Raw genomic sequence first — 17960 nt, 5'->3', positions numbered from 1 at the left:
CTGCGAAATTTGTAGACCAGTGTATTTATTATTAAAAATTTAACAAACCTCCTTTTGAGTTCTTGTTTTATTACTACAACCAATAATAATTGAAATCTCTATTTTCTGAGGCTCGGATAAATGAGCCATAATTAAATTTAATACGAACACAAATATTATACTGACATCTTTTAGTAACTTCCAATACTTAAATGACAGCAGCCTACTAGATTCATTTCAATTGTTTATTTGACTTTTTGACTAATATTTTAGTATCTTCAAATATTTTTTCCTGATGTTTAGCTGAACAGTAACGAAAATAAGTCCTGAGGTCATACACAATGTTATACGAGAATTTCAAAGTCGCCACGGTTATTGTCAAGAAGTATATTTAAGTAATTCAGAGGGGGTGCTGGAGGGGGATTATATTTTCATACTGCAAATTGTCAATTTAAGAATAAAAATCGAGCTGTTTCAGGTTTTTTTCACATAGTACATAATTGAATTTATTCTATACATATGGACCGCATTGTATAAATAGTAAAAAAATATATTTTTCTACGACCGTGTATTTTAATCCACTTTCCCGCACGCATTTTAGTGTTGAAAGTGTCACTTTCCCGCACTAGTGCGGGAAAGTAAAATTATGCACATTTTGACCATATTAGATAGTTTTTCACTTCTGAGATTATAACTATTGTTACTACAGGTAAATAAATATTTACGAAATAGTCCATCAAACAAAATTTAAACCTTTTCTAGCTTTTTGTAGCATTTTTAATTTTTTGAAAATATGAAATAATACAGATATTTTTTATATAACCATGTAATTGTTACTAAAACGTCAAAGTTGCTCAAAACGTCTTGGAAGTGACCGAATAAGTGCAATCTTCTTCTAAATTAAACCACATTAAACCGAATCCGATACAATAATATTAATTCATCATCAACCGAGGAAGAACTTCCCGAAGCCATTTTGAAGGCTGCAAATGAAACTAATTCCTGCCAACTGACTTAAAACCGTTGCCGTCACCGTCATCGTCATCTTTATGCGACCTGCAACCGATGCCATCCATCCTCATCGACGTGATCTACCTTCCAGTTGAAACCAAATAACTCCTCTGGATCGGCAATTCTTACTAGTCTACAGAATGCAACAAATTGTGTTTTCAATATTAATATTTATAATAATTAGTAGTTTTTAGTTACAGTTTTTTATATTGTGATGTTTGTTGGAATAAAATAATTTTTGAAAAATGGGTTGGTATACTTTTTTGTATATACGGTCGTAGAAAAAATTATGTTCCTAACACATGCGTAAAGTGTCTTTCCAGCACTTGACCGCTTGCCCGAACTCCGCTCCGCGTCGTTCGGGACAACTGCAGTCCAGTGCGGGAAAGTAACACTTTCCGCACTTGTTAGGAAAATAACTATTTTCACACTGTTTTACCTTACAAAAAAATAAACATGATAGAGCATAGTGCTTCATTTATAAAAAAAAGTGCAAGTATGTCTTAAAAAACGTGAAATTTCTGTTTGAAAATTTTTAATGTTTGCAAAAAAATTAAAATCAAAATTGTATGTTGTGAGAGAAAAAAATTTTTTTATTTTAAAAACTCATGGACGTAGGAGTCTGATATTTCAGGGTAAGTTTTCTCTTAAGAAGGTGATTTCATGTTAAAAACATCAACATAACTTTTCCGAGGGTCATCAGACCCATGCTTGTCTTGTCATACTCTCGTCATTTCCCGAATACTTCAATTAAGTACAACCAGCGATACTCTAAAAAGCCCTGGAACAGACTAAAAACAGAGTATGTTTCGTCTTTATCAATTATTTTTTAAATAATAAATTGACAAATACACATCAAGTTCATTACTTAAAAGTTAATCACCCTGTATTTAGAATCTGAAATGAAGGATGCCATCTTTATTTTTATTTTTGTGTAATATCTCTTTTCAACATTGAAATATTAGTAGAATTTTAAACTTTTCAAAAATTCTAAGCAATAATTAAAAATTTTTGTACAAAAACAGAAACATTTTCACACTTCTTATGCATGGAAATTTTATTTTTCTATTAATTACATCAAGGTTAAATTCCAGTCTATTCATTTCAAAAAGCAACTCACATTCAGAATATGGAATTTCTATCCAAACAAGTAGTCGTTTTGCCTAGTTGCAAAAACTCTACATTCCTAAAAGGTACCGAATAGAGTACAAAAACAGTTTTTTTTTATATTTTTATCAATTTTTAAAACTATCCTCTCATTCTCATTTTGTAAACGCGTCGGCGTTGTATCCTTAGCAACAGGAAATCGGAGGGGATTGTATTCCAGCACGGACCTTTTGATAAAATAATTTTAGTTTGCGACGAAATCACCGGGAGAAAGTGTATGTATTTTATGTAGCGACATCGTGTATTTGTTTCGTAAACTAGAACTATCACTCTAACAGAGCACAACGAACGCAATTAATTTGGCGGAAAGCTGACAAAAACTAGAATAGTTGGCTTTGAGCTTTATTGGCAGGAGTTAAATTGTGAATATTGTGTATTAACTGAAAAGTTTAGTGTACATTACGTTATTATAAGAAATTTTATCCATTAAGTGACCCGACTAAAAAGACCTGTGTGCTGCCAAAAGATACTCATTAACTTGGTATGTACTTATAACTTTTAAAATTAGTTTTTTATGAATTTCAGAAACGCCAATAAGCTTTTGTGAGGTTAGGTGATACTTATTCACAGGTTTTACAAATTAATTATGTATTTTCATTATTAATTGTTACTGATATAAACTTATTAAGCTATATAATTTGATTTGTGATATCACAATATATTTATTATTCTTTTGGTTAATTTATATAATGAAGCCAAAATTTTTGGATACATCCTTAATGGCAGACTTTTTATATGAAATAATATGAAAACAACAGTACTTAGATGCGTGTTGATGGTTTCTTTTGGTTCAAATTGGTATACGTACCTCATGTTTACAAGTATTTTCACTTTGTGAGCTTCTAGGTAACATGGATAACAAGGTGGTGAATGCAATCTTATGTGAAATTGTATTATTTAGAAGTGTAATTAATCTCTCCCAAATAAATTTAAATTATACATTTTTAAGTTGTGGTGAAGTATTAAGCCATTGTTATTTTTGACAAGTCATATATTTAAATAAGTCAAACTTCAAAAAGCATCATCACGAAATACTCAAATACATATACAAGGTGGTATAGAAATTTACATACAAATATACATCAGGATAATTTCAATTTCATGTGAATAGAAAGTAGTTTATACAAAGTTCCGGAAATAAAATTAGATTACTCATTCAATGAAAGGAACATTTTGCAAATTACCTATAAAATATTAATTTCTCTGTTAATTGAATAGGAAGTATTTTATGAAGTTAACCATTATGTAATTTGTGGGTAGTATTATTCATTTGCAGATGTCTTAATAAGGTTTTCAATGAACATCTCCAAAAGTTTGCATTTCACTTATACAGTGTACAGAAAAAGTTAATTTTGCAAATTGTGCATGGCGCAGAATTATATATATCAAAATTAGGTGAATGTTTGAAAGTGGGTTCACCATATTTTTATTCATAAAAAATCGAAATACTAAAATTTTCAATTATGTTTTCATAATTTTGTTTATTTTTATGGCGTATTTCAGATAAAAATGAGGCTTAAGTTTGAAAACTAGAATTTAAATACGATTAATAATTTTGGGTGAACGTTTGGGTGGGGTCCACCCTATACATGGTCATAAAAAGTTAAAAAATTGATATTTTTTAAAAATTTTTTCAACGCTTTCTTCTATATTTTGCGTGGTTAAGGTTGTTAGTGGAGGTGGGCGTAGTGTTGCATTTTTTGTAAGAGCAGAGAACAGGGAAGTGATCATTGAATCTGGATTCTTGGATTGTTCTCCACGTACACTCCAAAACTAAAGAAGGTGAGGTCATTGTAATATCCGGACAGTTTTTTTATAGATGTTTGGAGTCGGAATGCGAGTTGGTCAGCCATCGTTAAGAATTGTGGGTCGTTCTAACAAATGAATTTGGAGGCAAAGCGAATTGGTGATCAAAAAGCTTGCAGCGGATCGAGACCGTAGCTATAGTGTCGATCATTACTGAAACAACTAAAGCTTTTCATTTGGGTAGGCTTTCCTGAAGCTAGCCAGATTTCATTTAGAAGTACATTATTAACATCTCTTATAAAAGGACTTCTTTGTTAACGCTAAAACTACGAATATTCCATTGAATAAAGTTGTATTTGAAGAAGTTCATTATCGTTGAATTTTGAATAATTATTAACAAGGAAAAACCAAGGAGAAGTACTTAATATAAGTGTAAACATGGGAAAGAAGATTGTCTCAAGGTTTAGTGATGTTATGGTTGGTTAATTATCGTAAATTCAAACAGTCGAGAGTTTTGGGAGCTAGATATAAGTATGTGATTATTAGACGTGAACTGAGTAATAGAAGATGTAAAATCCATATTATTATCTTCTGTAAGTGAAGTTTTTCGTGTATGTATTATTTTTTATTTATGAATCTTTATCAAATCCAGTTATTTTTTGTAATACCGTAAGACGTTGGAAGTGCTTGCGTTGGACGAAGATGGAAAGTGAAGAATGATATATATGGAGTTTTTGAGTTTGGTTTTGAAGGGGGGAAAGAGTTGGAACGCTTCATAGTATGTGGGCAGTCTAGAGGATTTGTACATAGCTCAGGATGAAGAGTTCCACATGTGTTACATCTTTTAGTGCTACGGCAGGAATTCGCAGAATTTTTGCAATGAATGAATGGACTTGTATATCTTTCAACTGTAACTAGAACGGAATAAATTTCAAAATCCCTGGGACGTGGACATCCCTCAAATGTATAAGAACTGTAGTTGACGAGACATATTTGAAGGAGTCATCAGGTTTTGCGCTACTAACTTTTTTATTTAGGAGATGTCATTTTTGTATAATGTACTCTGATGTGATGGAAACGCCCATGTTTTTAACAATTCCTAAAGGCTTGGTTTATCATTAAGATATTATTGGCATCCAGAGAGGCTTCGATGGTAATTCCGATTTTATTTTTACCCTTCTTTTGTATATTTTTGATATTCTGAATGTTCAGTTAAGTGTGTCTTGAAGTAGTGCAGTCTGCGAACTTTAGATCAATTTTCACTATGAATACTACATGTTTTGACAAATAAACACTTCACTTATAACTCATTGCACCGATAAGAATGAAGCTATATAAATTATTACAATTTCTAAATTTGAATAATTCGGAGAAGTTCCGACTGACAATCGCTCTCGAATTCACGATTCAAGTCTCTTCTCGGAACTGATAATATATTCCACAGTTTATTTTATGCCGCGTCTTTTCATACACTTTCATATAACTTGTTCTAATTTTTTATAATATTTTTCTTCAACTAACTTTGAACAAACTTTATGACAGCTGACACTAAAGTTAGCATAGCAATATGAGCAGACAGATAAAACAATAAGCGGAACATTAATTGTTGATTAAATGCTAATTAAGTGCCGTATTACGAAATTTTCCACTGTGCATGTTTTTGGCTGTTCTGCTAACTTTAGAAAACAGCATAGCCGTGTAATGTGCAAAATCAAAAGATTATTGAAGTAGAATTTTTCCATAATCAAATACTAATTAAATGTTCTCCTGTGGCCTCGTTACGGTCGGTATAATTAAATGTCTGCCCCACAAGTCTATAATTCTTCACCAATGGTAGTGTTCTGCTGAAAAAACTGGAGAAAAGTCATTTTTTTCGTGACGTTTCCGAAAAATTCATTTTTCGGCAATACTTAATTAGCATTAGTCCAGCACTTAATTATATAGGCCCTAACGAGGCCATACGAGTCTATAATTCTTCACTATTCTTCTTTTTCCTCTTCCGTGTATTAGACGTAGTCGCCTGTTTTATCCTTGCCTCCTATCATGCTTCAAGGTTGTCGCTCCACCTTTTTCTGGTCGGCCGGTACTCCTTCGGCCCAATGGGGATTTAACGCGCGCTATCTTGACCACTCTGTTGTTATCCATACGACTTAGGTGCTCGTTCCATTCTTTCTTTCTTGATAGAACCCATTCGTTGACGTCATCTATTTTGCAAAATCTTCTGATATTCTCACTTCTTTCCTTGTCCAGTAGGGTTTTTCCGGCTATCCTGCGTAGCACTTTCATCTCTGCTATTTCCATCATTCTTTTGGTTTTCGCCGTTTCTGGATGTGTCTCTGCGGTGTAGGTCATTATGGGTTTTATCGTGGCCTTGTATAATCTCGATTTGGCTTGTATTCCGATGTTTATTTCGTCATATAGTTTCGTTCAAATATGCTGCTATTCTTAAGGCTTTATTTATTTGCTCTCTTACTTCGTTTACTACGTGTTCAAATCCTGAAATCTCGATTTCTAGTCATTTGAATTCCATTACTTGGTGAATTATCTGGTCGTCTACGACTAGTTTACATCTTATCGGAGTTTTGGATGTGGTTATATACTTTGTTTTGGACGTAGATAATATCATATTGAAAGATTTAGCTGTGCAATTAAACACATGTAAAAGCCTTTGAAGATCATCCTCATTTTTTGCGACTAGAACAGCATCATCAGCGTAACATAATATTGTAACATTTCGATCCCCCATCTGGTAGCCCCTTAGCTTTCTTACTTTCTTGATTATTTCGTCCATACTCATATTGAAAAGCAAGAAGCTTAAGGTGTTTCCCTGGCGAATCCCTTTGTGTACTGCTATTTGCTTCGTTAGCACTTCGTTCACTTTGGCTTGGATTTTGTTGTCCATGTTTATATTTCCAATGGTTTTTATCAAGGGATTTGTTTATCATATAGTAGATGTACTACGTCTTTTATTTGTACTCGATCGAAAGCTTTTTGTAGATCTATAAAGCACATAAATGCTGGTAAGTTGTAATTAATCGATTTTCTGTGATCTGCCTGCTGACGAAGATCGCATATGTGCACGACCTTCCCGTTCTAAATCCCTGTTACTCATCTGTTAACGTGATAAGACTGTTTATTTTATTTGTGATGACTTTTGTTGTAAGTTCTACCCAGCAAATTGATTCCTCTATAGTTAGATGGTATTTTTTATCTCCTTTTATGAACATGAGAATCACAGTACTCGTTCTCTAATCGTCTGGGTTTTTTTGATGTGACATGATCTTGTTAATGAAAGTTGTTAGTTGCTTGGCAAGGCTTTCTCCCCCGTATTTGATTAGTTCTTTAGTTATGCCATCTTGACCTGGGCTTTTTCTGTTTTTGAGCTGTTTGATAGCCGATTGCACATCTGTCAATTCAAACTGTATATTATCTATTTTCATCTTCACTCCCGTACAGTTCTTGGAGGTACTTGACCCATACTTCCTTTTGTATTTGGTTTGTCTCGAAGAGCACATTGACTTCTTTTCTTTACTACTTTATCATTCGATATATCTGTTTCTGGAGGCATTAAAAATCATTATTCATCTGTTTGGAAAATCTATCTAGTTAGTCTAGACCAGTCCCTTGCATAAAAAAAATTGCGTTACCATAGCAACGAACAATAACTTATTAGAAGTCTCAGTGTAAAGTTTGAAGTCAAAAAAGTAAACCAGATTTACGCGATAAATTAAAAGAAAAAAGATGAGTATGGAGTCATCATCAAGTATCTGTATTTGAAATGGTAAAGCCGATTTACGAATATATGCTTAATACCGTTGGTGATCAATGTCCTTCGTATGCGACCGTGAAAAATTGGACTGCAAGCTTCAAAAGAGGTAAATTTTCCATTGAAGATGATGACCGATCGGGAAGGCCAATTTCTGTGTCAGTCCCCGAAAATATCGATGCAGTTCATAACATGATTTTATCAGACCGTCGAATTAGTCTAAAACGGATATCTGAAGCACTGAATATTTCATACGAACGCGTTCATCATATAGTTCACGTCAATTTGGACATGAGAAAAATTGCTGCAAAATGGATCCCCAAATGTTTGAATGTTGACCAAAAGCGTGCAAGGGTAGAAGCATCGTGTTCGATCTGTGCTCGATTTGAAAACGATGCAGACTTCTTAAAACCGAATTGTTACTAAGGATGAGACTTGAGTACATTTCTACGATTCAAAAACAAAGCAACAAAGCTATCCAAAGTTGTTTTGTTTTTGCAGGACAACGCCCCTGCATACAAATCTCATGTTACCATGCAAAAAATTCGTGATTTAAGGTTTGAATTACTAGAACATCCCCCTTATTTACCAGATTTGGTTCCGTACGACTATCATCTCTTTCCTCAACTGAAAAAAGTTTAAAAGGACGTATATTTTTTTCCAACGAGGAGATAATAAATGCTGTGGAGGTCTGGTTTGCAGAGCAAGAAGAAAAATTTTTTTAAAGGTCTAGAGACGTTGCAGGTTCGCTGTTATAAATGTATCCAGTTAAGAGGAGAATATGTTGAGTAATAAAATATTTTGACATTGAAATTTTGTTTGGTCCTATAGTAGGCTAAGAATTTTTCAATATATCCTCGTAGCTCTCACTTCCTTACAGAACCATGGTATTTTAGTTCTTTTCCTATTTGTTTAGTTTACTGCCCTGCATCTAAGTACCTCCGATGCCTCTTGTTTGATGTTTGTTTCTATCTTTTTCCAACTGGTGTTCACGATTTGTTTATTTTCATTCTTATGTTTCCCAGTAACAGACTATGTCATTGTTTTCATGAAGTCTCCTAAAAATTCATTTTTTCCGCAACTTTTAATTAGCATTAGTCGATCACATAATTATATATGCCCCAGGTCACACGAATCTATAATTTTTCACCAATGATAGTGTTCTGCAGAGAAATCTGAGAAAACAGCCAATTTTTCAAAATTTCACACAGCGGAAAATTTCGTAATGTAGCACTTAAATAGCATTTAAATAGCACTTAATTTTCCTCTTATTGTTTTTTCTGTCTGCCCATTTTGCTCTACTAACTTCAGTGACATTGAAATTAGTACTTATCGCAAGTATGGAGTGTAAAAACCTTGGTCACTCCATATCGCAACTGAACGAAATTAATAACATTAATTGTAACTGATGAAGAGGTTATGTATGGTTAGTAAAACGAACGCAACTCTGAACTAGTGTTGACTTCCATAATTGAATATACTTCTAAAACCTATTTCATTTAAATGTTGAGTTTGAACAATAATTTTTGAATAAAAGTTAACTTGACCAGATAGGAGCAAATGAGGCAGTAAGATTTTTTTACTCACAAAATTATCGACAATGTTATAAACAATTTATGGTATGGCAATTTATTTAAAAGACAAGCTTGATGTCCATAATATGACCATAAAAAATTCAATGAAAGTATCTCGAACAATAACAATTTTATGATTACACCGATATATAGAAATTTCAACGAATTAATTTGAGTTTACAATACATGTTGTTCCAAAGGAAATTTTAACTCCCAGAAACTCCATAACTATTCAAAATTTAAACAAATACGTCAAATTTTATTGGGAGAGGAAAGAATTCCATTTTTTGGTATGCATTAAAGTTTATCATTTTTTTTACATTTCCATTTTCTGGGGGGTGTCAAGTTTTCGTTGGAACGCCCTATATACCCCGTTTCATTGCATCATGTACTTGCAAATTCATATTCATCATCACTTTCTGATATTAGAGAGCACATTATCAATTTATCCTGCGAAGTGAGGTACATTTTAATTGAATGGATGATAATAGTTTCTGAGTTAATAAATGTATTTCAATTCATTAAAGTATAGAGTACTTTTATGTCAATATCGCAGTGTTTGGATAATTGTATAATAATTATGTGTTTGATCTAAATTCTCCGAAATTATTCCAGTTGAAGAACAAATACAAGCGCTCACATTAAGGTTTTGTTAAATTTCGCCCGCATTCATACTCAACTCAAGTTGTATGTCAATTATTAATTTCTAGTTTTCGAAAGCGCCCGCTTCTGAGTACTCGAGAATTAAGTTTTTTTCGAGTGCGGCAAAATTGCAGTGGCGTCCATTTCAATATGTGTCATTTTAATCTTTCATGATCGTATAGTATTTAGTCGCGTTTTCACAGTTCCTGTATGATTATAGAATATATTGGATTCATCTATTTAAACCACTATTCTCGTTGATTTGAGGGAAGATGATTGGAAATTATTCAATTAAATAGATTCAGTTACAAATATCATTCCCAAATCAACAGTAAAATACTAAATTATCCGAGGTAATTGCACAATTGCATCAAATTAAGCATAGTTCGACGAAGTAGAACTTTGTTTGTGAAAATATGAAAACAAACGATTGCAATTTGGGAAAAAAATCACGTTGATGGAAAAAATTATCTACTCATTTTGATGCATGATTGTCATTTATTTGAATACTTCCCAAATTGAGAGCTAGCTCGAATCAAGTTGATACTTTACTGATTAAAAAATACTAACAGAATGAAATTGAAAGTGAAAACAATAGGGTACTTGGATTTTTCATTTTATTTATTTTTTTTTTCATCTCTCTTCTCTTCAAAGTTCTAGATGTGAAATAATGTTGGAAAGTACAATATTTACTTGAAAGTGAAAAAATAATATCCAAATATTTAATTGAAAATCGCAAAAATTTCAAATTTTTAACTACATAAGAAAACGATTCTCTTTGGTTTTCAGTTGTGACGTTATAGGTTTAACAAAACAAAAACTTTGAACAGTTGTCTCCTTGATGATCACGAGGTTATCGTTGCCGGCAACATAGCGTGTGCTGTTATATTTCAGTTCTTATCAATTGGTTACGTAAAAAGAAAACATTTTTCAATATATAAGGATAAAGTGAATAAACCTTCTATAGGTTAAGCTCCTACATTGTTACATAATCACGTTAAAAATTAAAAGCATAATAAATTTGGTTACTATGAAAGATTAAGATAATCTTGAAGATCACTTACATTAAAATAATCCTGGCAACAAAAATAATTACATCCCACAGGTTTATTAAAACGAACAACACTTTCAAATACAAAACTTTCAAAGTGTTGGTCGTTTTGACGATCGGGAGAGTTCTAATTATTTTTGTTGCCTGGATTATTTTAATGTAAGTAAGATTCAAGATTATTTTAATATTTTATAGTAACTAAATTTATTATGCTTTTAATTTTTAATGTGATTATGTAATAATGTAAGAACTTAATCTATAAAACGTATTTTATGTATAGAAAAATGTTTTCCTTTATACGTAAATAATAAATAAAAACTATATTATAACAGCACATGCTACGTTGCCAGTAATGATAACCTCGTGATCATCAAGCAGAAAACTGCCTAATGTTTTCATTGAACCTATGACGTCACATCTGAAAACCGATGAGAATTGAAATTTTTGCGATTTCCAATTCCTAAATATTTACATATTTTTTCAATTTTAATTAAAAATTCTATTTTCTGACATCATTTCTTATCAAGAACTTATGAAATAAACAAAAAAATAAATAATTGTTAAAAAATGCAACTACCGGTGTGATTTTGCTAAAATTGCACTCTCTTTACAAGAAATAGATTCCAATCTTTTGAAATTTATCGCTGCTTAACAAAAGTTTAATTTCTAATATAATATTCCTCGAAAATTTCCCAACAAACCTTCTTTTAAGTGAGCTGTCTTTTATGTGGCAAATATGAAAAAAAGTTATTGAGAAAAGTTCCATCTAAGCCCATATATCAAATTTCGAAATTAGTTGTCCACAATAATTTAAAATTTTCATTAGAAAACATTCATACTTTGCTTATTACAATAGCATTAACACTAGTTCGTGGTAATTGAATCAAAGGACGTTGAAAACCTCGCTTTAAATGTTAGACTACAATAATCTCTCTCCTGTATACGCGCATTTTTCAATACGTATTCAACGTGACCTTCTTATTCGATTTCCTAGTGAAATTTTGGGATCTTCATACATTTAATTCCTAGCAACTAAAGGACCTGCATCAGATTCCATCATAAGCTTTTGTATCTTTCATCTTATAATAAATATGCCTCCTGTTGTAAGAAATCTATTGATTAAGTATTACTTAAGTATTTGGATATATTTTACTGAACCGAGCAATCACCAGATTTATTGATCCCCAACACCAAATCACATAACTTTTTCTCTGATGTTAACATTGTGTTCAAAATCAATCAAGTCTTATAATGTAGTGACTGAGAGCTTCTTTTTAACAGATTAATATTTTTATGGACACAACTTTGAGTTTAGATGGCAGTCTTTGCTGCAAATATTAGTTTTTGATTTGTTCCAAAAATCAAAAAAAACTTATATCAATAACTTTTCCAAATACTTCGTTTATCAAAACAAAACTTATTTTGGAAATTAGTCTTTAAACAAGCAGTGCTGGGTTCTAAAAATGTAAATTTTTTACAATAGTCGTTTCACCCATCCTGGCACACGGTATACAATACGGTCCATATTTATTGAATAAATTCAATTTTAGCGTTATGTACTATGTGAAAAAACCCTGAAACAGGTCGATTTTTATTCTTAAATTGACAATTTACAGTATGAAAATATTATCCCACTCCAGCACCCCCTTGAAATTATAAGCATCCCCTCGAAAAATTTACATAAGGAAGGGGGTCGTGTGGCACCTTGTTGAAATGGGATTTTAGTCATTTATTTAGCAATACAAAGTTTTTCAATTTTGTGTAATCATAACTAAGAAAATTAATTTTTCAGATGTAAAATTTTGATAATTTTTCTTTCAAAACTTTACGTAGAATGAAGATAATAATGTCGCAAAATATTTAGAATGCGTTTTTCAATGTGTTTTAAAATTAAATTAAATGTTCAAAATGGACACCATTCACTCCTTGACAATAACCGAGGCGATTTTGGAATTCTCGTACAGTTTGTATGACCTCAGTGGTTATTTTGTTAATTTCTTCCGTTATCCTAACTTCTAATCAGCAATACAGGTATTGTCTGGTCTATTGAGCCTCGCGCTCGCTTCTATAGCTACCATGCATGCTTGTCAAACAAGGGGTTGGAACTATTAAAAATGACTGGTTAATGAGGAAATATGATCTAATTATTACCCAACTATTATATATAAAAATCAACTTTTATACTATAACGTAAGTAGAAATATAATTTAATGATCATTAAGGTTGTCTGGCAAGGGGTTGTCACTATGTTAAGTGTCTGGCAATGAATAACGTGATCTTTAAAAATATTATGAAGGCAATACCGAGAAATCACACTTATTGATGAATTTATATCAGTATTTTACAAACCTTTAGTACAATTCACCTGCCAAAATCACGGTAACCCAAACGTTCGTTGGAATCATGCGCTAACAAATTTTTGGCATTTATAAAATAACAAAGGTCTGGGGTTCACGGATTCTTGCTGTATAAGTCGAATAAGAAGCCCTGAAGACCATTTTTGATATTTCCTGGATAAACAGTGTCTTCTGTGTTTGGGTGATGAACTATATCTGTCCCGAGCATCAAACGTTCCAACTTGCACGTTTACTTAGGTTGAACCATTTGCTCCGCCCTTGATTCATGTATGAATCAATACAATTACCATATAATCACGCTAGAAACTGAAAGTGAACCTATTGAACCATGTTTATGTAAATACTTTCAAAAAAATCCGATCCGAACGCAAATTCACAAGGATTTGGAGGATACATTAAGGGAAACTGTAGTATCACATGATGTAGTGAAAAGGTAGTAGATACACAGTAATGTACAGACGAACATGCAGGTGGAGTTCCAGCACACGAAAATGTTCTTGTTTTTGACTATCCGGTATATTGGGAGAAGCCCTATCAAAACATCTTGAATGCAAATATTAAGAAAAGAAATTACCATATCTTTCAAGTTACCATCTGAATCCACTGAAAAAAATTTATTATTAAGAAGCAAGATCCGTCTCATATAATCCCGCTTTTGGAAACCACCCTCTCTTCTACGTTAAGTGTATTTGCGAACGTAATTATCTACCCAATTATCTCGAAAAGTAAATTCATTATAATATTTTGTCAGAGTAAATTACGAAGTTTCGAATCAATTATAAAAAGACAAGAAGATTAAGTTTCTGTTTGTTTAACTTGATAAAATAAATTTCATGGCTAGTTAATGGAAAAAAGGGGGATTACTTAAAACAAAAGCTTTGGCATCGAGTGTTTTTTGTGACACGCAGAAAATGGAAAAAAATAACGCAGTGTCATAGAAACCAGAAATTAATATATTGTATACAAAAAAATGTTCATTACAAAAATCTTGAAACGTATTTAGAATTTTACACTAGCATTAGAAATCTTTCGGCTTCATTTCTTCGTTTGTTGTAAGAAGCTGTCCATTCAAATAACAATATACACCAATTTCTATCTCTAAGAGTATATTACATCTAGAATGGGAAAACAAAACTTAGATTATCAGCAACCAATTAAGTTAGATACTGGTAGAGTTTTTGGCCTTCAGATAGCTGGAATTTCTTTTCAATAAATTTCTAGGATAATATGGACACAGAAAAAACAGAAGACCTGAGAATATTAGATTTGAGAGAGACAGTTTCTCATCGACATTAATTTCAAAATAATACACTTTAACAAATTTCTTTTTCATATTGTCAAGCGAAGGTCGGAACTGTGTCTCAGAAAACTTGAAAAAATCTGTTTATACAAGGGCATGTTTATATTTTGTCGGCGAGTACGATAAGTTAAAATTTGCAAGTACCTACTGACTTGTTTATTATTCTTTAACTGAGGATTACTTCTTCGGTATTCATGATTGTAGTTTAATCCCAGTTAACCCAGTGAGACGCAAGAACGTGCTGTGATTTATACTTTGTAGGCCAAAACATCTTGGTATGCATCCTCTAGGAGATTTGGCAATAGAAAACGTTCAGGGCGGCCTTGAAGGTCTAACCTAACCACAATCGCTGAAAATAAACGTATTGTATTAATAAGTAAACGTGATTGATGACTCCCGGGCCCAGAGGTAGCAGGTGAGATCAATGAATGAGGCGATTGAGAGAAGTGTGCCTTTTTGACAGGTTGGCAGTTAACAAACATCTTTTAAGACGTTAAAATAAAATTAAGAGGTTGCGGTAGGTTCATATTGTCTCTAATTCTTGTGTATCTTGCAAACTCTAGGATGGGTAAATTCTTTTGACCGGTAGTATATGTGCCTGAGTTATAAAATGAAGCCCAGATCAGCTGAATATATGTATGGAAACGATTGAGGAGAAAATTGACATACGACAACCAAATGAATATTTTCAAAATATTGTATGTTTTTCGTATTTATTTACACTCTTTCTATTCGTTTGGTGAACTAATAAACACTGTCTCTTAGGTTCTTTATTTATTTACACACTATACAGTACACATAACTCATAATAATGTATTTATAAATATCAATTAAATAATTTCTACAATTACTTTTACTAATTCGTTTATTTTCACTACGACTATTTATTTAAAACTAACTAACTGCGTCTACACAAATCATTTATATACCTAAATATAATTCTACAAAGTTCTAGAACAAAAAGAAATAAATAAAAAGACATTTCTAGAAATTATTTAGAAGAAATACTGTACCTAAATAAACCGCCTGCTACTAAGAGAGAAAATTATATACAAATTCAACATCAAACGAGTTCCATCATTTGTAAAAAAATTTCAAAATAGTAGCTGGACAGGGCCGGCCTAGAGAACCATTTTGCGAACTTGTTCGTAACAATATAACCACACAGAAATCGGTTCTATTCTGTCCCTTATTTTCACGTAATCACTAGTGAAATTCACATATAATTTTTTATAGAAAATCTAGAAAAGAATCTAAGTTAGAAAGATATTAGAGAAAAACTCACCAGCGAGTATAAAAAATAATCACTTCAAATTTAATTAAATATACTGTGATTTCTTCCTGAGGGGCCTTCTTAAGGACCGCGTTTTTACATCAGGACAATGCACCCTTTCCGACCTCCGCACTGCAATGGAGGAAGAATTTGAAATTCTCCGTTTCTCCGTTGAGAAACGTTGCCTTAAATGCATTGATCAAGATGGGTATCAATTTGAATCCCTTCTTTAATTTCGTTTAATGAAGTCATTTTGATACCACTTTTTTCTTTTAAATCAAATTTATTACCTGACTTATGCCGACCTCTTTATAATAAAATGGATCTAAGCAGCAAGCTGCAACTTTCCGTAAAGCTTGTTGACACTTTTCAATGTATGCATGAATACATGTGATAATGCTTCTTGCAAATTACAAAATCCCTTAATAGAAATCAACAGTGTCCTTCGATTTGTCTGAATTCCGGTTAGCATTTCATACACACGGTTGTATAATTAATCCTTTTGCTTAATGTAGGAATAACTCTTTTTAGTCGAGAGAAAATCCGACGAATTCTCGAATAAAAGGGTAATTAAAAGTTCGTAAGCCCAACGGCGGTAACGCAATCAGTTGTTTTTCCTTTTTTTATTGTGTGACAAAAAAATCTCTCCGAAAGAGATTAATGTGTATTCTATTCCCATTTGAATGAAAACCGTCTACCCTATGTTAGTATTTATCTATATATTTATCCATTTCATAATTAAACAGAAATTGATCATACGAGGGCTCTTTGCTTTTTGACGGGGGGGGGGGCGGCTTTATAATAAAAAAGTTATACATATTACTGTGAAAAATAATCAACTTTTAAATATAATATGGTTTTTAACTTCGTACACTCAGTCTTAGGAGTTCCTCATTTCCACAAACCATCCAAAAAATAATCTGTTGGAAGTTCCACAAAATACGAGTTTGTCTCTGACATCACCTCTTTGTTTGACTGGAATCGCTTTCCACCAAGCCAATGCTATAAGTGAGGGAACAATATATGATTATTCTTCATCAAATGCTATCAAATGCTATCGAAGTTTATCAATAATTGTTAGTAGAGTAAAATAATATTTTGTTACTAAAATTTCATCTACCGTGAAATATCGATTTAAAAATCCCAATAATCGTTCGAAGTTTTAACACGAGTAAGCGAAACTATTAACAACGTCTGACAAGTGACCCTTCTGTGAAACCGTCCCTGTATACGATCGAAACTATATCCATTTCACAGAATGTTCACGGAATGTTCTCGATATATTTAGGTGCTTTCAATTTTTCCACAAAAGAATCTGAAGCCAAAAGTTACAACAAATGAAAATGACGCAAACAATATAAAACGTCCAGTCAAATTGAAGTGAGATTTATATTCATCAAACAATAGTTTTTGAGACGTATCAATTATTTTTTATTTTTAATCTGGCAATAGGTATATACTGGTGTAATATACGTACATACCACATCTACATTACCTCGGGCAAAGTAGTTTTACATTATTGTCTACCGATACATTTTGAAATTATTCATTATACATTCAATCACAGAACATGGTATTTTTTGGTCTACGTATTATGGAAATATTTTGGAAATCACAAAGTAAGCCTGCTCAATATATTTTTAACCAAGCCTCTCTGGAGGTTAGGTTAGGTTAGGTGCCAGAAATAGAATTTCGACACTTAGATATGGCAAAATTTCTCAAAGGCTTGGACGTCAATAAAGCTGCTGGCCTCGATTCGATTCACAAGAAATGCGCATTTGAACTAACAAGTCCGCTATGCATCTATCATATAAATACCAATTGGAAAGTTGCTTCGGTTCAATCCACATCAAAAGAGGGAAAAAGACGGTTCCCAACAACTACCTAGATAAATATGGGAAATCCAGAGCAACCACACTGGGCATATTGAAGACTTTGGCATGACAACCTTCTGAATAAATTAAGATCGTACGGTTTGTGGTCCTGACTTATCGATTGGCTTGGTAGCTATCTCAAAGACCGATCCATCCAGATCACTATCGATAGATACACCTCAAAAAAGTTTGAGGTCAACGCTAGTGTTGCCCAGTGATG

At 32.4% G+C, this 17960-nt stretch overlaps 1 protein-coding gene across 2 annotated transcripts in view; it reads left to right on the top strand.

The window, feature by feature from the left end:
* Positions 1-2343: 2343 nt before the first annotated feature.
* LOC130445133 (uncharacterized) overlaps positions 2344-17960 on the top strand; it is a 430540-nt gene continuing 414923 nt past the window's right edge. The window contains exon 1 of one of the 2 annotated variants that reach the window (XM_056780650.1): positions 2344-2638. The gene's annotated coding sequence lies outside the window, so the exon portion shown is untranslated. The remainder of the gene's footprint in view (positions 2639-17960) is intronic. The other variant, XM_056780651.1, reaches the window with a different exon arrangement.

The sequence above is a fragment of the Diorhabda sublineata genome, chromosome 6 (assembly GCF_026230105.1).
Source record: "Diorhabda sublineata isolate icDioSubl1.1 chromosome 6, icDioSubl1.1, whole genome shotgun sequence".
In the NCBI taxonomy this organism is placed as follows: Eukaryota; Metazoa; Arthropoda; class Insecta; order Coleoptera; family Chrysomelidae; genus Diorhabda; species Diorhabda sublineata.
This window is presented reverse-complemented; position numbering and strand designations above follow the sequence as displayed.